The 26245-nt window shown below is 43.4% G+C and overlaps 1 protein-coding gene across 1 annotated transcript in view; it reads left to right on the top strand.

Annotated features, from left to right (window-relative positions):
- Positions 1-6311: 6311 nt before the first annotated feature.
- LOC124787670 (carboxypeptidase N subunit 2-like) overlaps positions 6312-26245 on the top strand; it is a 112398-nt gene continuing 92464 nt past the window's right edge. The window contains exon 1 of the mRNA XM_047254487.1: positions 6312-6595. The gene's annotated coding sequence lies outside the window, so the exon portion shown is untranslated. The remainder of the gene's footprint in view (positions 6596-26245) is intronic.

Here is a 26245-nt window from a genome sequence, read left to right as displayed (position 1 = left end):
TCCGTCATTTGTGCACATAGAGCAGCAAATGCCCGACGATAAACAAGTGTAGGGGTACCATCCTTAAGAAATTGGCAAAGGTCACGGAGCAAGCAGATCCGGGGACGGAGCCAAGGCGGTGCTGTACCCCAAGTTGTCAAGAAGGTTTTAGGAAAGCGGAAGGAAAGAGAATGGAGCAGCTGACGGAAGCGGACTCCCGGGGGTAGTAGGGAGGAGGAGCGGCCTGCATACCCTACATCAAAGGAGGCGTCGAAAAAAAGGTCATGGGCTGGATTAGCAGGCATGGAAGACAGATGGCTAGCATAACGACTCAGAAGGACTGCACGCCGATTGGACAGCGGAGGTTCAGCAGTCTCAGCATAAAGGCTTTCCACAGGGCTGGTGTAAAAAGCTCCAGACACTAAACGTAATCCACGGTGGTGGATAGAGTCGAGACGCCGAAGAATAGACGGCCGAGCAGAGGAGTAGACTATGCTTCCATAGTCCAATTTCGAGCGCACTAAGGCGCGATAGAGGCGGAGAAGGACCACTCGGTCCGCTCCCCAGGAGGTACCATTCAGGACACGGAGGGTGTTAAGGGATCGCAGACAGCGAGCCGAAAGATAGGAAACGTGGGAGGACCAGCACAGTTTTCTGTCAAACATAAGACCCAAGAATTTAGCGACGTCTGAAAACGGAAGGGTGACAGGACCTAGATGTAAGGAGGGCGGAAGAAACTCCTTACGTCGCCAAAAATTGACACAAACGGTCTTACTGGGTGAGAAACGGAAGCCGGTTTCGATGGTCCACGAGTGGAGGCGATCGAGACATCCTTGAAGACGTCTTTCAAGAAGGCGGGTCCGTTGAGAGCTGTAGTAGATCGCAAAATCGTCCACAAAGAGGGAACCCGAGACATCAGGAAGGAGACAATCCATAATTGGATTTATGGCGATGGCAAACAGTACAACACTCAGCACGGAGCCCTGGGGTACCCCGTTTTCTTGGGAGAAAGTACGGGAGAGAGTAGTGTTCACCCGCACCCTAAATGTGCGCTCTGCCATAAATTCGCGAAGAAAAAGGGGCAGCCGGCCTCGAAAGCCCCAAGAGAACAGTGTGCGGAGGATGCCTGTCCTCCAACAGGTATCGTATGCTCTCTCCAGATCAAAAAATATTGCTACCGTTTGGCGTTTCCGGAGAAAATTGTTCATGATATAAGTGGAGAGAGCAACAAGATGGTCAACTGCAGAACGATGCTTTCGGAATCCGCATTGGGCTGGTGTTAAAAGACTGCGGGATTCCAGCCACCAAGCTAAACGGTAATTCACCATACGCTCCAAAACCTTACAGACACTACTCGTGAGAGAAATGGGGCGATAGCTAGAGGGGAGATGTTTGTCCTTTCCAGGTTTCGGAACGGGAACGACAATAGCTTCCCGCCATCGTCTGGGAAAGGTACTGTCGGTCCAAATTCGATTATAAAGGCGAAGGAGGTAACGCAGACTATGGGTTGATAAATGCAGCAACATTTGGACATGGATACCATCCGGTCTTGGGGCGGAGGATCGAGAAGAAGAGAGGGCATGTTGGAGTTCCCGCATGGAGAAAACAGTATTGTAGCTTTCGTGATTTTGAGAGGAGAAAGCAAGATGTCGCACTTCCGCTGCACGCTTCTTCGGGAGAAACGCTGGCGGGTAATTTGAAGAGCTCGAAATCTCAGCGAAGTTCTGACCCAATGAGTTAGAAATTGCGACGGGGTCCACTAAGGTATCATGCGCGACAGTGAGCCCAGAGACCGGGGAGAAACTAGGCGCACCTGAGAACCGTCGAAGCCGACTCCAAACTTCCGAGGAGGGAGTGAAGGTGTTAAATGAGCTAATAAAGAATTTCCAGCTTGCCTTCTTGCTATCGCGGATGACGCGACGGCATTGCGCACGGAGCTGCTTATACCGGATACAGTTGGCCAAAGTTGGATGGTGACGGAAAATGCGAAGAGCACGTCGCCGCTCACGTATTGCGTCACGGCATGCCTCGTTCCTCCAAGGAACTGGGGGGCGCCGGGGCAATTCGGAGGTGCGTGGTATTGAACGTTCCGCAGCTGTAAGAATAACGTTGGTAAAATGTGTGACCTCATCGTCGACGCTGGGAAAGCGACGGTCATCGAATGTCGCTAGAGACGAAAAAAGTGTCCAATCGGCTTGGGCAAACTTCCAGCGTCGCGAGCGCATATATGGCAGTTGAGGCTGCAGTCTAAGGACACATGGAAAGTGGTCACTCGAGTGTGTACCATCAAGAGCGAACCATTCGAAGCGCCGAGCTAGCGGAACAGTACCGACCGCAAGGTCCAAATGAGATAAATTGGTCGTGGAGGCAGACAAAAATGTGGCGACCCCGGTGTTGAGGCAAACTAGATCCGCTTGGTGGAAGACGTCTAGCAATAGTGAGCCACGTGGACAAGGATGTGGAGATCCCCTAAGCGGGTGGTGGGCATTGAAGTCCCCAACCAGCAAATAGGGGGGTGGAAGCTGACCAAGAAGATGAAGGAGATCAGCTCGTGCCATTGGTGTGGACGATGGAATGTATACCGTACAAAGAGAGAACATGTATCCAGAAAGGGAAAGACGGACGGCGACAGCTTGGAAGGAAGTGTTTAAATGGATTGGGTGATAATGGAGAGTTTCATGGAGAAGAATCATGAGTCCTCCATGTGCTGGAGTGCCTTCAACAGAGGGGAGATCATATCGAACGGACTGAAAATGAGGGAGAACAAAGCGGTCATGGGGACGCAGCTTTGTTTCCTGAAGACAGAAGAGGACCGGCGAGTAGGATCGTAAGAGGATCGACAATTCATCCCGATTGGCTCGAATGCCGCGGATATTCCAGTGGATAATGGACATAGGGTGAACAGAAAATGGAGGAATGTGACCATGGTCGCTGTCAACTCAACGACTGCTCAGAGCTTGCGACCGACAGCATGGAATGGCATTCAGTCGAAGGCAGAAGATCCTGATCCATAGGTTGGTCAGGAGCAGCTCCTGCCACCAGCGATCGGCTGGTTGACCGGCCACCAGCAGTGCGCCTCGGCGACACAGAAGCCGGCCGAGGGCGATTTCCGCCAGGTGGTGCTGTAGATGGGACACGCCTTGGCGGAGAAGGAGATGAACTGGGTTTCTTATTAGCCTTCTTGGAAATATGATGTTTAGATGAAGGAGGAACCGATGGTTGTGAAGTTGCGGTACGTAAAAACTCTTCACGAGTATGCTCTTTTTTCGAAGACTTGGCGTCTGACTTTTGGGCTCGAGATTTAGCAGAACCCGACGAAGGGTGAGCCATAGAGTGGGCAGGCGAAAGTGGTGAGGTTGAACGGGCGACCTTTGCGCTGGTCGATCGGACGACCGTGGCACTAAAGGTGAGGTCGCAAGTCTGCGTGGCCGCCTCCTTCGTTGGCCAAGGAGAAGCAAGGACAGTGCTGTATGTTCCTTTCTGAGGCATGGTGGGCTGTCGACTGGCGAATAATTTTCGAGCAGCAAAGGTCGACACCTTTTCCTTGACTAATTTCCTGGATGAGCTTTTCGTCCTTAAAAACGGGACAATCTCGAGAGGAAGCAGCGTGGTCACCCATACAGTTGATGTAGCGAGGGGATGGAGGTGGACAAGCACCCTCATGGGCATCCTTGCCACACATAACACATTTGGCCGGATTGGAACAGGACTGGCTGGTGTGATTGAACCGCTGACATCGATAGCACCGCGTAGGGTTTGGGACGTAAGGGCGAACGGAAATTATCTCATAGCCTGCTTTGATTTTCGATGGGAGTTGAACTTTGTCAAATGTCAAGAAGACAGTGCGGGTTGGAATGATGTTCGTGTCAACCCTTTTCGTAACCCTATGAACAGCCGTTACGCCCTGGTCAGACAGGTAGTGCTGAATTTCTTCGTCAGACAATCCATCGAGGGAGCGTGTATAAACGACTCCACGCGAGGAATTTAAGGTACGGTGCGGTTCCACCCGGACAAGGAAGGTGTGGAGCAGAGAAGTACGCAGCAATTTTTGTGCCTGGAGGGCACTGTGTGTTTCTAACAACAGGGTGCCATTCCGTAATCTCGAACAAGACTTTACAGTACCTGCAATTGCGTCGACACCTTTATGAATAATGAAAGGGTTGACCGTGGAGAAGTCGTGACCTTCGTCAGACCGAGAAACAACAAGGAATTGTGGCAACGATGGAAGAACTGACTGTGGCTGATACTCAGTGAACTTACGTTTGTGAGCAGACATAGTGGAAGGTGAGGAAACCATTGCGGAAGAATCCCCCATGATTACCGGCGTCTCCGATGGCGCGCTCCTCCCTTGTGGGGGCCCTCACTGAGGGCACACCCGCCTTAGGTGATTGTTCACACCTCAGGTCACACCTCCCGACAAACGGACGGAGGGACCAATCGGCACTTTCGGAAGGTATCAGCTCGGGTAATCACCCCTCCCTGGGCCTGGCCGTTACCAGGGGGTACGTACGTGTCCTACCTGTCTACCCGGGGCGGGGAACTACGTGTTACCCCGTCACCGGCTACGCATGGAAGTGCGTGGTTCGGCCTTCAGACACGCACAGGGAGGAAGAAAGAGAAAGGGAAAGGAAAGAAGAGGGGGGTCTCAAACGCCGCAGCGGAGAAAAGGTAAAGAGAAGAGGGAAGGAAAAGAGAAGGACAGAGGAAAGACGAGGACTTGCAAGTGTAGAAAGCAAGGAATTTGGAACAGTTTCGAGCGTCCGTCTCCGGACGTAGGCACAAACCATACTCCCAGAGGGGGAGAAAGGGAAGGAAAGAGCCAGAGGTGAGGGGGGGGAGGAGCGAAGATGGGGGACGGGGAAGGATGCGGAAAGGGAAGGGAAGGTATGCAGCCCGGAAAGGAAGGAGGGCCACATTAGCTCGGGGTCCCGTGCTCGCTACGCACGTGTCCACAAAAGAGCACTGAGTGAGTCAGAGCAGAGTACATACAATGAATGGCGGTGGCGGCGGGCATACTGAACGACCTGATGGAGAGCAAAAAGCTCGGCCGTAAAGCTGGAACATTGGTCGAGGAGCCGGTATTTAAAGGTGGCGGCGCCGACGACAAAGGCACAGCCGACACCATCGTCAGTTTTGGAGCCATCGGTGTAAATAAAGGTGTGACCAGCAAGTCGAGCACGAAGTTCGACAAACCGTGAGCAATACACTGCAGCCGGAGTACCCTCCTTCGGGAGTGAGCTGAGACGACCGACACGAGTGCCTTTGCTAACAGCACGACATCGCCTGCATTGCCTTTTTCTGGACTCGTGACCATATCAGTTGGACCAACGACGACTGTAAAACTGTGGCCTGGTCAGACAAATCCTGATTTCAGTTGTTTAGAGCTGATGTTAGGGTTCGATTGTAGCGCAGACCCCACGAACCCATGGGCCCAAGTTGTCAACAAGGCACTGTGCAAGCAGGTTTGGCTCCGTAACAGTGGCGTGGACTCTGTTTACATGGAATGGACTGGATCTTCTGGTCCAACTGAACCGATCATTGTCTGGAAATGGCTATGTTCGCCAACTTGGAGACTATTTGTAACCATTCAAAGATTCATGTTACTCGTCACAGGGCCACAGTTGTTCACGAGTGATTTGAAGAACATTCTGGAGAATTGGAGCGAATTGTTGGCCCATCCAGATCTCCCGACATGAATCGCATCGAATATTTATGGGACATAATCGAGAGGTCAGTTCGTGTGCAAAGTCCTGCACCGGCAACACTTTCGCAATTATGGACGGCTATAGAGGCACAGTGGCTCAGTATTTCTGCAGGTGTCTTCCAAAGACTTGTTGAGTCCGTGCCACGTCCGACAGCTGCACTATGCCGGAGGAAAGGAGGTCAGACTGGATATTAGGAGATATCCCAGGACTTCTGTCTCAGGCTATGTTACACATATGTTTCAGATCTTACTTGCTTGAGCTGTACTGTATAATCTTGTTTCCTGTTGCTTTGGCCATTGGTCTTTGCTTTCCCCTCGGGAAATCCATTCAGATCTCCCGTTTCTCGCGAATCGTGACCACTGTAAAGATAAAATGTACCACGCCGTTCTCCTCCTCCTCCTCCCTAACCGAATCCCAACAGCCTGCCCGTGTTCGAGGAACGGCGTACTCTGGGGTCAGCGCTGACGCAAGTGTCGGGACGCAGCAGGAAGGAAGGCGGCAGCGGCAGCGGCCGGCGCGGCGCGTCTGCTGGAGGCAGGTCTGGCCGCTGCGCTGGTGGGGCGGCCCCGGGTGAAGGTCCACTCCGCGCCAGCCGCCGTACGCCGAGATCTCCCGGGCAGCCTTCAGTCGAGCAGTGGCGGCCGCTCGCGGTCACCGCATCCTAGCAACCGGCGACACTGTACGCTGTACGCGTAACTCTGCTGCTTGCTCTCTTAGGCCACTTCTCTCCTTCTCAGCTTGACTTAAACGTGCTACATCTTGAGACTCCCTTCACGTGTGTTGATTGTAGAGAGACTTTCGCCGCCTTTTAGTGAATCGTGTCAGTTCCTAAGAGTGCCTCGTCGAGTCTGTTACGTCGGTGAAACCTGTACCTGCGACGACTCCAGTCAGTCAACACAGCAGACGTCCAGGTGAGTGTGGTAAAGCAAATGCTACTCCTTTTCAGCTGGATAAGCAGACAGAACGTCAGCGTAGGAGTCCGCAGAGGAAGCAAGAGAGATCATTTGCGCTATCCTGGAATCTTGGCACAAGATTTGTATTCATTATAGAATGATCACTAATTTCTAGCAGTCATTGTACGTTTTTATTTAACAGTATGGCTTGGTCCCACGCGTAGCAAACCGTTCGCCGGGTGCCGGTCTTTCAATTTGACGCCATTTCGGCGACCTGCAGTCGATGAGGATGATAAGATGATGATGGTGGTGATGAGGACAGCACAACACCCAGTCCCTGGGAGGAGAAAATTCCCCAATCAGCCCAGAATCGAACCCGGGCCCAGAGGATTGACAATCCGTCACGCTGACCATTCAGTTACCGGGGGCGGACAGTCATTGTATGTAACTCTACGAAACTGCGAATCTGACATTCCCGAGCACGACGGAAAGCATTGTGACTCTGTAAAACGGAAACTTGTTTGATGCAGTTACTAAGTTCTCATTTGTAGAAAAACGAATACCAGTAGCTGTACTTTTTATAAAATATAGTAATAAAACGACTAGTGTCATACCGCATTAGTGTCATCTTCACGCCCCTATGCAAGCTGAATGGTGATATCCAACCATCGGTGAAGTAGGACAGGTACCATGTCTGGCCTCAAGGATTTATATTTGCATAATGTGTGCACTACGGCCACCTAACTATTATCAGTGTAAATAGAAATCTACGAGATCACTAAATACACATGATATCTGTCGTAATGCGACGATAGTTGACTATCACCGATCAGACTGCATAGGTACCTAAAGACAACATTAATGTAGTGTTCGGAACTGGTCGCGTAATTAAAATATTTTACAAAACGTAGGACTGTCGGTATTCCGAATTTCTAAGAGTATAAGACCAACCATAGTCTCACGTCCACTTCATCATCTAAAACTAAGTTTTTAAGTCTATTGTGTGGACGCCCTTCGCCTCTGAATGAATCTACATCCTTACACAAGTTATCAAGCGATATATATATATATATATATATATATATATATATATATATATATATATATATATATCCTATACACGAGGTTTGGAACTATAATAGTGGCAACTGTTTATTTACAGCTCGTACAAAATAGGTGCGTGTTTCAAAGTTTTACTGACCTTCAGAGTAATCACCAGCATTGTGTATAATCCGTTGTCATCGATGTGGAGGCAGTAGGATACTCTTAGCAGTGCCAGTTGTGTTGACAGTTCGAGCGGCACGTTCTATTGCCCGACGAATTTGTAGCAGTTCTGAAGCGAATGTCGTGTAGTGTTCCCTTCAGTTTAGAAATCGAGTTGAACTCACGAGGGCTTAAGTCAGGGGAGTGCAGTAGGTGGTATAGCACTTAGCAGCCCCAACAGCATAGAGACAGAAGTGATGACACTTTCTGCAGGACCTTGACCTTGATTTCCTTTACCGCTTGTTCACTGTACGGACTGAATAACAACGACGATAGTCTACAACCCAATCTCACTCCCTTCCCAAACAGGGTTAGCCTTTCACGTCCTTCGACTCTCACAACTGCGGTCTGGCTTCAGTACGAGTTGCAAATAAGATTCCCCTCCCTTTATTTCATACATGCTTCCTTTAGTATTTCAAAGATTGTGTTCCACTCAGCACTGTCCAAAGCTTTCCCTACAAACGCTATGAACTTACGTTAGCCTTTATTTTTGACCCATTTTCCAAGCTAAATCATAGGGACCGTATGGTCTCGCGCGTTCCTACTCTTTCCTGCAACCCAGAGATCGGCTTTTACAAGCTTTCCCATTCTTCTACAGATAACTCGTGCCAGTGTTTTGCAGCCACGATATTAAATTCATGATTCGATAGCATTCACACCTTTCAGCACTAGTCTTCTTTGGAAATCTACACTCGTTTAAGTCTGATGTTATTTCGTTTCTTTCATATATCTTAGACACAAGGTGGAATAGTTTTGTTACGGCTGGCTCTCCAAAGAGCACAGTAATTTTTAAGAGAATGTCGTCTATGCCAGGGCCATTGTCTTTCAGTGGTCTGCGAAATACTTTTATCATCATCAAATCTCCCCTCTCTTCTTCATTTACTTCCACTTCTGTTTGTAAAATATTACCTTCAAGATGATTTCGCTTTTATAGGTCTTCATGTTCTTTCCACCTTTCAGCTTTTTCTCCTCTTCTTAGTACTGGTTTGCCATCTGACTCTTGATATTCCTACAGCTGCCTCTTTTGACCAAAGGTCTCTTTAATATCCTATAGGCAGCGTCTATTATTTCCCTAGTTATATAGGCTTCTACGGCCTTGCATTTGTTTCCTAGCCATTCCTGTTCATCCAGTTTGCACTTTTTGTTATGCAAAAATGTGTACTTGCCCCTGTATTTTTGCCTGTCTGATCCTCTGCTGCCTTCAATATTTCACCTTTCAAAGCTAGCCATTCGTCTTCCACTCGCTTCCTTTCCCCTGTTTCAGTCAATCGTTGCTCTTCCCAAATGCCTCTAGTTCTTTCAATTTATGCAGGTGCCATCTCCTTAACTTTTCTTCAGTTTTAGCCTGCAGTTCATAATCAGAGTATACATCTCTCCTAGGAAATGTCTTACAGTTTAAAATCTGTTTTCAAAATCTCTATCTTACTATTATACGTGATGTCCCAGGAGGAATCGTCAGTATTCAGGGATATGACAGGAATCATCATTCGAAGCTAAAAGGTGTAGTAAACAGAGGCTTTAAATTTCATACCTTAAGAACTATGAGCACTTTTTCATCTTCGATACTGTGAAACAAACCTACTGTAAGCTCTTTGACTTCCATATTTTGAGAAGTAGTAGTATGGACCAAACCAAGGAAAAAGGTCCAGTAAACATGGGCTCTAAAGCGCATCCTTAAAAGCTATGAGCACTTCTTCAGTAGAATAAATGTATTTCATTGTAGCGAAAATGAACAAGTGTTCGTAGGTCTTAAAGTATGCATCTTGAAGCCCCCATGTTTAGCTGGCTGTTTTGCTTCTTATGATAATTCCTGTCATTTCCCTGAATACTGACCGTTCGTCGTGGGACACCCAGTATTATCAATCTGAACACTCCCATTGTCTAGATTTCTTCACGTATACAACCTTCTTAAATGATTATAAAGTGAAATTTTCGTCTTCTTTAACTACTTGAATAATTTCTTTTACCTCATTATACATTCTTTCAGCCTCTTCATCTGCGGAGCTAGTTGAAAAATCAGCATTTAGTAATTTGGTAGGTGATGGCTTCGTGTCACCATATATCTTGTTCTATTTTTTGACACACTCTTTAGAGGTAGTTACGTCAGTTCCCTCATGCGACGGCGGTTTCGGCACTGTTCCGCAGCCGAGATGGATTAGAACGTTTACAGAACCGTTATGAGATAGTTTCCTCAGTCTTCTCTGACACTTACTCGTACAACCCTTATAAGAGCTGAATAAAGGAACTGGTTGATTACGGCGCGCCGGCCGCTGTGGCTGGGCGGTTCTAGGCACTTCAGTCCGGAACCGCGCTGCTGCCACGGTCGCAGGTTCGAATCCTACCTCGGGCATGGATGTGTGTGATGTCCTTAGGCTAGTTCGGTTTAAGTCGTTCTAAGTTCTAGGGGACTGATGACCTCAGAAGTTAAGTCTCATAGTGCTCAGAGCCATTTGAACCATTTTTGATTCCGGCACCCAGTTCCTTTGCGGCGCAACGGTATCACAACAGTAGTTTACTGTCTGCATATATAAAAGTAAGACCCGTGATGACTGTTTTACACTGCAGATCTGTCGTTGTAGTCTCGAGAACACCTCTGTGCTGTAGGTGTGTACATCGATGCTTAGTCTGTGTAGCTAAATACGCCAAGATGCGCTAGAAAAGAGGGGGAAAGGTGAGGAATTTCAAGATGCCCTCAGCGGAAATTGGAACATTCCCATTCCCTGTGGGGTGAAATAGAGTGCCACATGCAATTATATACCTGACAATATGGCAAAACAACATGGCGTGCCTGAAAAGAAAAATGAACTGAGGAGATAAGGACTGGCTTGGTTAGTCCCAGATTGCTAGTTCCATTCTGCCCCCAAATTTGAAGGTGCATTTGGGAGATTTCTTTCGTCTAGTCATATACTGGCCGTGGTTTACACTTCACCCAACCAACCCAATAAATGTATTTCTTAAAATAAAATACTATCAGCTTGGAGCGGCACATAAACACTACCTTGTAGAAGGTTAAGTGTGTTTCCACAAGTGTATAGATGGATTAATTTATATGTCACCGCCGGCCGCGGTGGTCGTGCGGTTCTAGCGCTGCAGTTCGGAACCGCGGGGCTGCTACGGTCGCAGGTTCGAATCCTGCCTCGGGCATAGATGTGTGTGATGTCCTTAGGTTAGTTAGGTTTAAGTAGTTCTAAGTTCTAGGGGACTGATGACCACAGATGTTAGGTCCCATAGTGCTCAGAGCCATTTGAACCATTTTTTTTATATGTCACCTTTGTTGCGGCATGGTGGATAGAGGTATTCTGCATGTGGCTTCATAATGACGATACTGTCGAAATTGGCTAATAGCAAGTAAACGGAAACGTTTTACAGTCTATAACTGACAATGTTTGCTTTTGAAAAATGTATAGAAGCTGTGGATCCGTTTACAAACAAGATTAACAACAAACTCAGGTTTCAAATCACACTTGGTTCAAGTTTAGCTACGCCAATCAACATTAAAAAATAGAGAGCATGAAAGTAATACAACAATTACAGTAATTGAGCGTATGTGAAGTTTTGAAAGGAAGTAAAGTGTTATACACTGACGGAGAAAAAATCGCAACACCAAATAGGAGGTTTGCAATGCAAACGAAAGCTGGTAGATGTGTTTCTAGATCGGAAAGATGATATGTATTCAGATTTTGCGACTATCGCATAAGAGTGCCGCTGGCAGCGTCACTATCGGGATGCAAATCATGTTTGCTTTAAATACGCGATGTAATAGACGTGAGCATTAATTACTTTTGAGATATCACTTGGTGAGTTGATGTTAAGAGTACCTTACCAAGATCTCAGTTTGATCGAGGTCTTGAAATAGAGTTATCTCAAGTTGGATGCTCCTTCTGCGATACTGCAGAAAGACTTGACCGGAATGTAGCCACTGTACATGGTTGCTGGCGACAGTGTTCTCGAGAACGTACGATCGCAAGAAGACATGGCTCCGAACGACCACGTAACACTACCGAGAGGGAAGACGACCCTGTTCGGCGTTGGATCTGACGCATCGTACGCCTTCTGCAGCAGCAATTTGTGCTGCAGATGGCACCACAATGACACAGCGAACTGTTACAAATCGGTTACTTCAAGGACAACTCCGAGCCAGAAGCACTGTAGCGCGCAAATCACTGATCCCAAACCACCGTCATTTGCGTCTTCATTAGCGTCGCCGGCCGGTGTGGCCGTGCGGTTAAAGGCGCTTAAGTCTGGAACCGCGTGACCGCTACGGTCGCAGGTTCGAATCCTGCCTCGGGCATGGATGTGTGTGATGTCCTTAGGTTAGTTAGGTTTAATTAGTTCTAAGTTCTAGGCGACTGATGACCTCAGAAGTTGAGTCGCATAGTGCTCAGAGCCATTTTTTCATTAGCGTCGAGCGAGAATTCATTGAAAGGCAGGATGGAGGTCTGTTGTGTTTTCTCATCCCTCGGTTGAGAGTGATGGCCGTGTGTTTACACGGGGGTCAGTTGGGGGCCAGCAACCAACCTGTCTGCATGTTAGACACTCTGGACCTACACTTAGAGTTATGACCTTGGGTGGGATTTAGCACAACAGTAGTGCTCTCGTGTTTATCCCATGTACCCTGACTGCAAAATTATACATGCTGATGATTCGACCTGTTGTGCTGCCATTCATGAACAGCTTTCCAGGAGTTGTTTTGCAACAGGATAACGGTCGTCCACACATCGCTGTTGCAACCCAGCACGCTCTACAGAGTGTCAACGTGTTGCTTTGGCCTGCCGATCATCAGTTCTGTCTCCGATCGAGCAGTTATGGGATATCATCGGACGACAACTCCGGCGTCATCCACAACCAGCGCATTAATCGATCGTATGTAACAGGCATGGAGCTCGACCCCAAAAACTGACATCAGAGCTCTGTACAATGATGCCCGTTTTCATGCTCGCATTCAACATTCTTTCAGTTACATCGTTTATTAATGTACCAGCATTGCACATTTGCAATGGCTTCTCTCGCGCTTAAGTTATCCTGTGATCTAGCAATGTTAATAACTTAAATGTGTTACCTAGACAAATTTACTCCCGAAATTTCAATACTCTATCTTAAATAGTTTTTGGTGTTGCGATTTTTTCCCGTCAGTGTAAATTTAATCGAAGTCGAATCGTATTTTAGTAAAGTTTAATCACTGATTCTCCAATTCCAGGCATATTATTGTAGCATTTTTTGTTAGTTATTTTTGTTAATATCCATCGGGAGTTTCTCATTGAGTCTGAATTTTTAATATTAATTTTCAATAGTAGCCTAATATTATTGCAATATGAATAAAATTGATTTGTTAATATTTTTAGCACCTTTACTTAACTATTTGGATACCCGGGATTTAATTATATAAAGGGCTCCTCCACAAGGCCGTGAAGGTCAAAGACCCATGTCATTCTCTGCTATGCGACGTCATGCGGATGCGCTTTGAAGGGCATGTGCTGAGCACACCGCCCTCCCGGCCGTTTTACGGATTTTCCAGGCTGTGGAGCCGCTACCACTCGGTCGAGTCATGAGGCAGAGTGCACATCGTTCCCGTCCATCTCCAATGAAAAATCCTTGACATTACCAGGAATCGAACCCGGGTCCTCCTCAAGGCAGATATCTATGCTGACCACTCAGCAACAGAGACGGACGATTTAATCATATGAGGGTATAATTTCAGATCGTTCAGTCAAAATTTGGCGTACACATTCATTATTCGTATTAATAGTACAAAAAACTGCATACCCTACTGATATGTGCTTACCGTTTAGATATCATATTAATCTGCCTAAAGTGTCCTATGTGTATAACGGTGAATCATTGGAGATAGAACCACTTTATACAGCGTCAGATTTAGCAATTGTGGCACAACTTTTCGAATATGTTGTGTACAAAAATGGCAAATTCAGAATAATATCCGCTCTTGGACATATTTTGCGAACGCTCGAAGATATCAGTTGATTTAAAAGGATAAATCTGTCCTCCGTCTGCGACGCGATGGTTGGTCTGAACACCACAGTACTTTGCTAGGTGAGATGCAACTGGAGGCGGTACGCACTTGCCCTCCTCCGACCTAGAGAGATGCCGCAGCCGTAAGGCTGTGGTTTCGTATTCTGAACAACCGCGATTTAAATCCCCGTCCAGCTATCCAGACTTAGGTTTTTTGGTGTTTCCTTAAATCACTTAAGGCACGTTACTGTCGTGACTCCTTCGAGAAGGGCATTCCCCGTCCTTTCCCAATATTAAGTTGTGCCCTGCCTTGACCTCGTGGTCTGTATGAATTACAATGTTCTCCTGTTTAAAATGAGGTTATATGGGATTGATGGTATAACCAACCAATGGATAATGTCAAATCTAATCTAAATAACACGGAGAGTTGTACGTGGTAATTCGACCAATGCAGTCCGGGAACATTATTCTGACTACGGAGAAATCACGTATGGGCTTCCCCAAGGCTCAGTTTTAGGTCCGCTACTGTTTCTCTTATATGTGAACGATGTTCTGTCTAATATACAACAAGCAGAATTTGATCTTTTTGCGAACGACACTAATATTGTAGTCAATTCAAGCAAATATACAGCAACAAAATACATGGTAAACAATGTTCTTAAAAATATCATTGAACATTTTTCTGTGAGTGGTCTCATCCTCAATTTTAAAAAGACGCAACAAATTCAGTTCTGCACTTCTACACCGATTATACGTGACTTGAAATAAATTGGATGGAAACTTCAAAATCCTGGGAATTCAAACTAGAAAAAAATATTTTGGAGCTCCTAAAACAGCTTAGTTCAGCGACATTTACACTTAGAAATGGCTCTGAGCGCTATGGGACATAACTGCTGAAGTCATCAGTCCCCTAGAACTTAGAACTACTTAAACCTAACTAACCTAAGGACATCACACACATCCATGCCGGAGGCAGGATTCGAACCTGCGACCATAGCGGCACTTAGAATCATTGTAAATCTTGCAGAAAGACAAATCATAAATTGACATAGGTTGCACATTTTCATTCAATAATGTCATATGGAATAATGTTCATCGGTAACTCATCTTTAAGAAAGGAAGTCTTCATTGCTCAAAAAAGTGCTTTAAAATAATATGTAGTTCTCACCGTCGATCACCTCGTAGACGTCTGCTTGAAGAGTTGGGCAGTTTGACTACTTCTTCACAGTATATTTACTTCTTCATGAATCTTGTAAATAATTCACTGGAGTTCAGAAGGAACAATGACACAAACAATTAGAATATCATTCATTGGGGAACACTGAGGTTGCTTTTAGCACAAAAATGGGTGCACAATGCTTCAACTAAAATTTTTGATCACGTCCACTATAACATAAGATCTCTGACTGGCAGCAAAGTAAAATTTGAAACTAAACTGAATATGTTTCTCCTTGAGAAATTTCGCAAAACAATTTCTATTATTGTAATATGTAGAATTACTCACTCAACCGTGTATATTTTCTTTTTAAATAAGTAAATAAATAAATATTGTAAATGAATGTTTACAAAGTAATTTGTGATATGAATGTTACATGACTCGTTCCACATCATTACGATTTATCATGCAAATGTTCCAGGGAAAATGAACTAACTGAGGCTGTTAGAGACGGAAGACAAACTCGATTTGGGGATGAAGGTAGAAAGAAATCAGCTGCGCCCATTCAATTGCCTTAAGCCTTTTAAGAAAATCACAGAAAACCTAAATCTGGATGACCAGGGGGATTTGAACCGTCGTCCACACGAATAGGAGTCCAGTGCCTTACAACCGTGCCACTTCGTTCGGTTAACGTCGTTAAAGGACGCTGAACATTACTCTTCATTCTTCCCTCCACAGAAGAGACTTCCCAAAGCCATGAAAGTGGAGACCTACAGTTTAATGTGGCCTCTGAAATACGGTAGAACTTGGCATGTCGAAATCACGTCGTTATAGAATCTAAGCTAGAAATTAGAAGACAGAGAAGAGTCCCTACAGATAAAAATAATGTACGATCAAGAAGTAGATAGCCGCTGAAAGAATTACAGAAGTAGATAGTCGCTGAAACAATTACAAAAACCAGTAAAAGAATGAACAAAGGAAAATCTCCAGATTCGAGAGGAATTTCGATTGGGCTGATAAAAATGCTGTATAAGACATTCTAAAAATATCTCGATTTACCATTAAAAACTGTTTGATAGAACCAGAAAACACTCCTGGACCCCTACCAAAGAAATAGAAAAAAGAATACTTGATACTGTTTCATAGGAAATGATCAAAAAAAGATTGCAAAAACTACACAGGCATCAGTGAGGAGACTGCATTACGAAATTATTATAGAAGAACTTAGTGGCTTTATCGCAGGCCGATCCTGCGTAGATAATACATTTACTAAAAACCTGACACTCGAAAAAAGGAAGAGCCGGGGCTAAAGGATTAAATATGATTTCCACACATTTACAAAAAGCGCATGACACGGTACCAGTTAAGAATCTATATCGACATGTAGAAGAGAGGTCAACAAATAAGGTACATGTTTCTGGAGTTAAAAACTTTGCAAGTGATTATAGACAAGAATTGCAATAAATAAAGAGATCTCACGAGTAACATGACCAATCAGAGACCTTAGACAAGGGTGCTATATATCACCTACACTGGGTAAACATTTTTTAAACGAAAAAGTGTACAGGAATGGGCCTAGACATAGATGGAGATTATCTATCGAGTTACTATTCGACAATGACTAACAATATTGGCTGCAGATCATGATATAGAGTAGATGATTAAGAAAATTATTTTCTAAAGACAACATCTCTCTGTAGGAAGTAAACAACGTCACATTATTATAGATGGAAAAAATTATTGAAGCGTGTCAAGAGAATAAATCTGAGAGTTATAATCTCAGATCACAGTTCCAGTAAACAATAAGGCAAAGGAAAACGCAAGCTAAACAAGCAATCAATAAGCTGAATCCATCCTTTGGTTAGATAAAATTAAGAAAATAAAGAAAGGGTAATACTTTTTTATTTTTGACCCAATAGTTTTGATGATACAAGTAGAACCGGTTTCGGCCTGCAAAGGCCCTCTTCGACTACTATGGGTGCCATTTGATTAACAACTGATCATGCGCTGTCAGATAAGATGACTATTGTAGACCGAAACCGGCTGTGACTGTATCAGCAAAAAGTTATTTCATCAAAATTAAAAAATAGTCCCTTATAATTAGTCAGTCACCACCTCTTCAAACGGAATGTCGTTTTTACAAAAAAGAGTTATAGGAATCACCAAAGCATTTGTTTATATGGAGCAGGATCCTGCGAAATGACAAAACAGGACAAAAGAAGACTTGAAGATTTCTTGAGAAGAGGTAGAGTCATAAGGCGAAAGAAAATCCCAAATAGAGAAAACATGAATCAAATGAAAATTCTCACGTGCATCATCGAAAAGGTGAAAAACGGCGTTATAAACGGTATGGACTTGTGACGAGATCAGGGAATGGCTAAGAAAAGTACTAAATTGATAACCCCCACAGAAGAGGAAAAGAAGAAGACCCCGTGCAGAGTGGAAAAATCAAGTGGAGGAGGATATACAACGAACAGATTTGAAAGATTCATGCAAGGATCGAGAATCTTGGATTTGAAGTTGCAAGAAACGGCCTAAAGAACTAAACTACTCGGTAGGAAAAAACAAAAATATAAGGAAATTACAAATCATTTTGTTGAAGTACCCGTCCTGGCACACACCTGAACTGTTTCAGGCAGACCACAGAAAATCTAAATGAAGACGACCAGACAAGGTTTCGAAACTTGCTCCTCCTCAATTAGAGTGTAGCAGCTTAACCGCCTTGACATCCCGCTCAGTAGAAGATTGATTACTGGGACACTATCAACAAATCTTCTTCGACAATAACTGGTGAAAAAAACTGAGTACGGTGTCTTCGGTGGAGTCATCCTGCATCCTTTATCCCACAACAAAACCACGTAATTCCCAATTATAACACTTGAACAGTTGCATCGCATCTCAAGCTTTTTAACACACATTAGGCTCTTTCTTAACATGTGGTTTGACCCATGGACGGTCTAGCAGGTAACGTTTCATGTCATTGTTATTGTTATCAAGCTACACAGCGAATTATTAAACTTGTTCCTTTCTTCTATAAATAGCTACCTGTACAGCTCCGAAACTAAACATCATGTTGAAATACTTAAACATTTAAAGAAAAGAAAAATAATGGGAACAAACTAATCTAGAGGAGTTGGAGGGGTTACCATTAATAGTAAAAAAAGACGAAGAAATCAGCGAAATAATGCTAGGTGTAAGTAGCTGTTATTCTGTTATCTGTTTACCTGCACACAACGAAAGGCAACCCACCAGTATCTGGAGCTCTGCGGTACTCCCGGCACTCGGATTCAGAAAACGTGCCTGTGTCATTCTGGCAAATTTCCACATTGGTCTTCACATGTTCGGCATGTGGGATGTTATCCACCACAGGCGACTGAAGTCCTTTGCATTGTCCGGCACTGCAGGAAGACCTCTTAGAAGCGACGTGCTGACATGCCTTCCTCTGCAGGACAGCGTACCAAGCCAGAACTGCTAATACTCAGCACGCACTCAGGAGTTGGAGGTTCTCGGTTCATCTTGCGAATGTGTTAATCTACGCGCCATGTACTGATGCCGGTCATCATACCTTTTGTATTATTTCCTCTGGTGATGAGTCTATGATGATGTAGTGGTGTTAGACGCACTGGGTTTCGTGTTCGCTTCCACTCTGAAGACTAACATATTTTTGTCGTTGTCTCCTGGGATACGAGTTTGATAATCTATTCACAATAGCACGTGCTTCTCTATCACGTACAATATCATACAAACTGCAACCTCTCACATTTTTGTGAGTCTCACATCGAGGCATCCTGCCACATGTTCGGGTGTCGCAGTTTCTCCACAAACTCATCTGTCGAATTTTCTTATATTAAATCTATAGAGATAATTAGGTTAACGTCCTGAGTAAACGCGCCAAAGAGTCAAAGAGATTGTTTAAAGTCTTACCTCGCGAGCAAAGGCATTGTGCGCAATTAATGCTTTTGATAACTGACATTGTAAATTTATAAACGACCATACAACATTTTAGAGACGATAATAGTAAAAATCGTTATGCATGTTATTCAAAATTCCAAAATATTTGACACTTTTGAATATAATCAAATTATATTTTACTATCTGTTTTAAGGTAGATAAAAATAAAAAACTTTTGTTTTGTGAAAAATTTTATTGGAGCGTATGGTGACTTTATTGAATGTGTGGAGTTGTATACTAAAAGTAAAGTCGTGTCACTGACTGGTTTCTTTATATCCTTCGCCCAAATGCTGTCTCGATGATATGCCTAGGGAGAACATATGCTAGCTGCATGCAACACTCATCCAGAAAACCGCTAATGCCTCAGTCTGATTGCCGTTTCCGCAAGTGGACACGCACTTTCTATTCCTTGCAGGTGTTCTGTATTTGCTGAATAGCTATGTTGCTGACAAAGGGTTAGTGACTACCGCCTTTGGAAACACAATTCGAAACACTTTCCGTGGCTCATATAAAAGGCATCCTTCTATAGACAAGTAGGCTACTCGATTTCACTATCTACAAACTGCTCTCCTCGAAACGTTTTCAACATTCAGGTCTTACTGGCAGTTAGCTTCGGGAGCCGAACGAGATATCGCAGTTGGCTACTTCACGCTGCAACTAACTGTACCATCGCGTAGGATCCGTGATAATTTTTTTAATATCATTGTCCTTAACACAAATGACCCATTTTGGAAATGTAAACCACATTGTGAACAACAACGAAATCGTTCCTTTGTTACCTTCAGAAGTTATGGCTTTCTCATCCAGCAGTTTGTAATAACTTCTGTTTAATTAATTTTGCGTCTGATAATTTGTCTGTACAACTGAAACAATTTATCTGTTCAAGTTTAATGTAATGTGACCAATTCTGCGAATTCTACGATTTATTCAGTTATCAAGATCCCCAGTCGAAGGTCAAAGCGACCCCAAAATCAACAATATTGACGTGCAAAACATTTTTTGCTTTAGCTCAGGAGATCGACGTATTATAGTAGTTTATTTTGGGCTTAGCATCCATTAGGCAGTACAGTTATTGGAAGCGGGGAAGTTTTTGTGTCTACACGTGGATGAGAGATGTTACAGGAACAGTCCAAAAAATGGCGTGAAATGTGATTAATTTTAGAAAATCTGTGACAAATAGTTGTGAATAGCTTCTCCTTCAGAATAAAAATTGAGGGTCTCATCAATGTATTGTCAAGTTCAAGACGGGCTAAACTCTGAATGATCTGCTCTGGTAAACACCACCGACAAACAGTAATTGGCGTCAGGAGTCTGGGCAACAGTCAGTCGCAGAAATTTATCTTAAATCCTTTCTTTCCTATTCTATAGCCACTATCAACTTCTTAAAGGTTGTAATCATCTACCAAAAATTAAAATTTATATGTACTCGTACATAACGACAGGCTAGTTTGACCTTTATAGGCCATTATCAAGAGATATTCGCCGTATGTCAACGGGAAAACCTAGAAGACAATAAAAACGCTGACAAGTCGATTTAGGAAATAAATTTTTAACTTTGTCATTACCTTACAGACCCAAAGTGACCATTGTTTTAGTCGCCTTCATGTAAACATTGAATGTATCGTTGTATTTCGTCACATAATTATGATATCTTCTTCGTTATCAGAAAGGCTTCCACTGTTTGAGCTCAGTGCAATGGAATGAGATGCTACACTGGTTAAACCAAAGGTCTTGAATACAGCACGAGTTTCATATCATCGTCTGCTCTCTGGTTGCCTCGACGAAATTCCGTTTCGTTATTAACAGTCATTTCATGAAGGTCGATCTGTAGATTAGGAATATTTTGATTAATAATACGTCATCTTTGATCACAGTACTATTATCTCTCATTTTAGTCCAACGTGGAGGTAAAATTCAATTTTCGAGCATTACTTTGACGTTTCTATGCATTACTTCTGCGCCATGTTATCAGTTAGCAGTAAATGAAGTAAATGAACCACATAGTTGTTAGTTTTACCCGAAGAAACATCTCAGACCGAGAGAAACGAAATATATTAAGTATTGTTAATAATTATCTTGAAGTGCCATGAAATTTTCGTCTTCTGCGTCGGTGAAAAAACTTCCACATTTTCCTTTATAATTCAGATAATGACAGCTGTCTGCGGCTGTAACTCAGTATTCAAATGACATTGTGATTTGTGGTTCTAGGATGTGTGAAAGAAGCAAAGATCAAGTTATTATCGTTCGTGTAACAGAAGGAATGAAATAATTCAAATTTTTTACATAAATTACATGCTATTTGACACGCTTAATAGCATACAGTGTGAGTAAATTGCTCATCACAATTTTGCTACTTGGTTTGATAAATATGTGATAGTTATAATCTTCTGAAGAACGGCACTAAGTGCCTGAAGCCGGTTAAGGAAATAAAATTTATTTTATGCAACTGGTTGCTGATTATTTCGATATACGGTATATTACACATCTGAATGTCTTACGAAGCATTATTACCTTCCCAGTTTTAGTTCTAAAGTCACTCTAGATGAATACTGGGATCTTTTTCTTCGTAATATCTCGTAGAATTTCTGTTCCCATCGTCCTACAGTTGAGCTCATGTTCTGCCCGTGAAAGACCTCGATATGGAAGAAGGGTTACTGGCTTGTTGGAGCTCAGGGAGCAGTCTCTTTACATATTTATCACAGCACCTTAATAAGATAACTTAAGATTCCTTGAACACTTCAACGTTCAGCATTATCTGCTGTCACACGTGTGGTGCTCTGTACACATTATTACAAACCGCTTCTATATGTAATGCTGATATTAGTTTCTTCCAGCTAGTTTCTTGATACAAAAAAATAAAGGAGGTAAACTTGTCAGCGCACCGTTATGGTTCCCTGCTGTAACAGTTATTATCTAGCGCTTTTGTCTGCAGTGTTGCCGCTGTTCTGAAATTAGTTCCTTGATTTCAAAACCAAAAGGGGTAAACCTGTCAGTGCATTACATAATCTTAGCCCAACCTGTTTCTTCTGTTGCTCTGCAGCCAGTCAGTAGTTTCACCTTTCTTACTGATCATAAAACTTTCATAGAAAATATCAGGGGATCAAAAAGCAAAAGAAAAATGAAAAATAAGTAATTCAAAATTTATTTCGAACGGTGCAATTGTGCGGTGCTATTATCATGTAAATGCATGGGAGACCGGATATGCATCAGTAATGGTAAAACATACTAATGTCACAGTAATAGCTATTCCATCTGTAGTTGGCGTTGTAGTTGGCAAGGACCTGCTGGCAGGGGTACGTCTAGTAAAATTACTGGCTGCTGTATTTCATACTGTGCCCGACAACGCACACTTGTCAAGGGTGACAACAGGAGACATAAACGATTGTTGTAACGGACACTGAAGCTGAAATTTCTGAATTTAATGTTCTGTCCCGACGTCAACCGTTCTGTTAACGCTAGTCACGGTAAATATACAGGAAACATATTCGCAGTTGCGAATACGGACAACCATCAGCTATATAATGAAATGGCGACAATGAAAATTTCTGCCGGACTTTCCCTCTAATCGCGAGCGGTAGCCTTATTACTAAGCTATCCGAGCACGCCGCGTAGCTAGACCCAGACTTCCATGTGTTGTCAACTATGTGTGTACAGCCTGCAGTCTTACACATTAAGTAGCTCCCGCACAATGGGAGGACATTTTAATTGAAAATCGCTGCCGGGTATGAGCGGGTAAATACGATATTGCATTACCCATGTTGTGATGAAGTACAATGCAGTTTCCTTCGGACATGCATGCATATCCAAAGGAACATTTCATCGTACTTGTTATCAACACAGACACTACAATATCGTAGTCACGGCATCGGTTGGAAATGACACTGAGTGAAGCTCTGTTATCAGAACTCGTGTGTACTAGTGCAGCCTTCCACTCGACTTGTGAGTTGCGTTAGACGTATTCGTCGTCATTGAAAGCTGTAATTAAAAAAAAAAAAAAAAAATATAAGGGAGCCACAAAACAAGTGTTCAAATCATGCACAGACTCGGAGGACGAGACCGATTTACAGTCATCAATCCAATGTCATTGGTGTTACACCACTACATGAACTACGGAACCAGCTGTCGATGATAACGGTGAATATTCTGCCAGTAATAACTGTCACTTAAAATTTGCCGAGTCTGTCAGTGTACTTCTGTGAATACTGCAGTTCGGCGGATACAACACACGAGCATCTCTGGACAGCGCTCCTTAGTGTTGCTTAATTAGACATGTTGGGAAATGGAACGAATGATCAATGTAAATCTGTTCATTAACACTAAATTCGTATTTAAAAAAAAGGGCAACTGGCGTTATTTGGAAAAAAATAAGTTTTCTCACCAACACTCCTGAAGCCAAACGCACCTGTATTAGTGCCCACTTCAAATGGCGTAGCGACCCTCAAGAATTCATTTTATGGCGAGCCATAAAATGAATCCTCAAATAACAAACTCACTACTGCGCCGAATTGTTCTGAAACAAGTAGCCATTGTCACCTACGAAACCTCCCAGTTTACGCGCGGCACAAGCCAGTGAGTTGGCAGCCGAACCAGCAATAGACAAACACTCTACGTCCCATTCACCTGGGAATACTCATGGCGCAAAGGTCTTTTATAAATTTCGCGTTATGTCGTACTGTCTTTGTCTTACATTAAACAACGCCCGTTTTCAGACGCTATGCGGTAGTAATAGACATACATTTGTCAAGTTGTTCATAAGAGTCACACCCCAGTACATTGCATGGTGAGGTCCGGATATAATTCTACTGAAGTCACAGCTCTTTCATAAATCTGAGATTGACGGTGACCAATCGACCTACATCTAACAGACAGCTTCAGCTAAAATTTTTTCCCTAAAATATAACGTAAAATTTTACGTAGTAAAATCTGATTATGATGTAACATAATAGACACCTTAGGCCACTACACAAAATTGCTTGAAATTATTCGTCCCGTTCCATGTCGATCGTTTTACTTACGTTTACTATGTCAGGTTTCTTCGTGTGGCTCAAGTTTTGGTATTTTATTTCTCTTTTACAAATTACCCACAGCCTTACCAACATCCGTTCAAAGTTAGAACCACATTCTATTGACAATCTATTAATCAGCTTTGTGGGAGATAACTTCACGAACCATTGCTCCAAACTAGATATGAGAGCACTGTCTATCTTAACTTTGACATTTTTTCCAGAAAACGCTTTTGAAGCATCTGAGATATTTCAGTCTAAGTCCAAGGTCAAAATATCTCGATTCTGATGACTAATTTTACTTAAAATATTTATATTATCATCCCTCCCACCTTATTTCAACACGGATCAGTCTGTAAATTATGAAGACTATTTCCATGGGAACACTTCCAGCAATTTGAGAATTGTTCATATGACTGGCTATCGGCATAGCCTAAAATTATATCAAACTTTATTTGATTCATACTAAATACCGCAATTCTGGCATACGGCTTTTTGACGCCATAAGAATGACGTCACAACCCGCTAGAATAAAAAAAGCCAGTCTGAACTGAAAGTGGGCAGTTGTGGCGATTCTTGGCACAATTTGGACGTGTGTAGCAAGCAGTCGTTTTGATAGCTACGGCTATTTAATTTTTCAAGATTGCGCTGAATCATTGATGCGTCGAGATAGTTTAGTGTATCCCATTTATTCTGTTTTTATGTCTGGAAGCCAAACAAACAATCCACACAAAGTTTTTGTTTGTTATTTGTAAAGCTAAAAATCACCTCAAACAAAAAATAGTTTCCTGGACAGCGAACAATCACAGGAGTTGTGTATCTGGCAATCAACATTACTAGTGGGCGCTAATATTAACGACATTTCAAATAAATGAAAGTAGATCACGCTGTTATGGCCCGCATCTCGTGGTCGTGCGGTAGCGTTCTCGCTTCCCACGCCCGGGTTCCCGGGTTCGATTCCCGGCGGGGTCAGGGATTTTCTCTGCCTCGTGATGGCTGGGTGTTGTATGCTGTCCTTAGGTTAGTTAGGTTTAAGTAGTTCTAAGTTCTAGGGGACTGATGACCATAGATGTTAAGTCCCATAGTGCTCAGAGCCATTTGAACCACGCTGTTATGTTGCGCTATGATTGTCAGGGTTTTGACAGAGTGTTATTTCACACGCAGCTGGCAATATTTCGTGGGCTGTTGATTTTTCGTGGCGTATATGGCTTCGAGGAAATTCTTACGTCAAAGAGATGTGCTCTAATAACCGTGGGAAGACGTCTCTGCACTTTCTTAACACCATTAGATCACTCCCACAAACACCTTCACGAGGTAGTCACTGATACAGAATGCAGAACTGCAGTTAACAGATAACATGGAAGCTTACAACGGAGGTGTTCTGGCTTAGATGGTAAACCCCGACAGAAAACAGGGCAATTCGGAAGTGTATTCTAATTTTTATGGAGGTTTCCGTGATACACATATTTTTGGCGTTAATTTATGGTACCTTGTATATTAACCATAACTTTTTCTCTTATTATGCAGCTATATAACCAAACATACCTCAATGTCTCCTGTTGCTTTCGTACGTGCATTGGCTCTGCTGCAAGCACTTCTGGATATCAACCTGTCTGAATAAAATATTTTACTGAAAAACATTTCGCAGCACTACTGTTCACTTCGCTTCACCTTGATATTACGTCAACTAAATGAGACGTAAAAGTATTTACACGTAACCAGCTGTGAGATGTCAGTTGAGCAATTCAGCGTACCCCTGAGATGCTACAGAATCTACCCCCAGCGACCTACAATGATAGGGAACTTCCCATAGTATCATGCGAATTAAAAGAAAACGAGGTCACATAATGGATAATAGTTCATCTAATTAAATTACCCCCTCCCGCCGGAGGTTCGAGTCCTCTGTCGGGCATGGGTGTGTGTGTTGTTCTTAGCATACGTTAGTTTAAGTAGTGTGTGAGTCTAGGGACCGATGATCTTAGCAGTTTGCTCCCTTAGGAATTCACACACATTTGAACTTTTGTATTAAATTACCAGGGTAGTCCAATTAAGCATTAAAAATATGGGTACCGAGCCTCGCACGGACATATGGCTAACAGGATCCATCGATTATGAAAAGGAAGGGTCACATAACAATCTCATTTGTTGCTAATGGACATAAAAATGTTTTATCCACATTCAAATACGATCAATTAGCAAGGGAATAAGGCATTGGAAATATGTACGCTGGTGGATCATGATACAAACAACATAAAACCGTGTTTGGGAATACGACCAATGACTGCGAAAATTTTTTAAAAAAAGTTTAATAAATTCCAGTGCTCCTAA

Source organism: Schistocerca piceifrons, chromosome 3 (genome assembly GCF_021461385.2).
Source record: "Schistocerca piceifrons isolate TAMUIC-IGC-003096 chromosome 3, iqSchPice1.1, whole genome shotgun sequence".
Taxonomy (NCBI): Eukaryota; Metazoa; Arthropoda; class Insecta; order Orthoptera; family Acrididae; genus Schistocerca; species Schistocerca piceifrons.
The sequence above is the reverse complement of the archived record's forward strand: the minus strand, read 5'-3'. Positions and strand labels throughout refer to the sequence as shown.